Raw genomic sequence first — 480 nt, forward strand, 5'->3', positions numbered from 1 at the left:
TAAACGTGATTTCATTTTTTATATGATTCTGTATATGAGTTATAAATAAGTTTCATTAAGAATTCCTGGCAATGTTGGCGATTTTAAATGGACAGTTCTGACGGGTAACAAGGGCCGCGTTCACGAGTCGTAAACTCATAAACATTCTTTCCACATCTTGCTAAAACTACTTGGCAAGCATTGAAATTGCTTCAGGCTTCGATTCGTTTCACTGTCAATGCTAATATAGAAATTCGCGCCAAAAATAATCCCCGATTTACGGTTGTATTTTCATCTGAACAATGCAGACTATTTTTATACTAAATAAACGCAAATTATTCACTATTATTATAAATATCTATAGTATCTAATAAGTCTAATAAAGTATTCTGAAATTCGATAGTTTAATTTAGTTATGATTTATTAGAATTAGTTTTATGGATGTTTCAGGTTGAATTTAATTTAGCTATGATTTATTAGAATTAAGTAAAGTTTACAGAG

The 480-nt window shown here is 29.6% G+C and overlaps 1 protein-coding gene across 2 annotated transcripts in view; it reads right to left on the reverse strand.

The window, feature by feature from the left end:
- TP53INP (Tumor protein p53 inducible nuclear protein) overlaps window positions 1-480 on the reverse strand; it is a 6,463-nt gene that overhangs the window by 3,177 nt on the left and 2,806 nt on the right. The gene's annotated exons all lie outside the window — the stretch shown is intronic.

Source organism: Ceratina calcarata, unplaced genomic scaffold (genome assembly GCF_001652005.2).
Source record: "Ceratina calcarata isolate Rehan_Ccalc_2016 unplaced genomic scaffold, ASM165200v1 scaffold848, whole genome shotgun sequence".
NCBI classification, from domain to species: domain Eukaryota; kingdom Metazoa; phylum Arthropoda; class Insecta; order Hymenoptera; family Apidae; genus Ceratina; species Ceratina calcarata.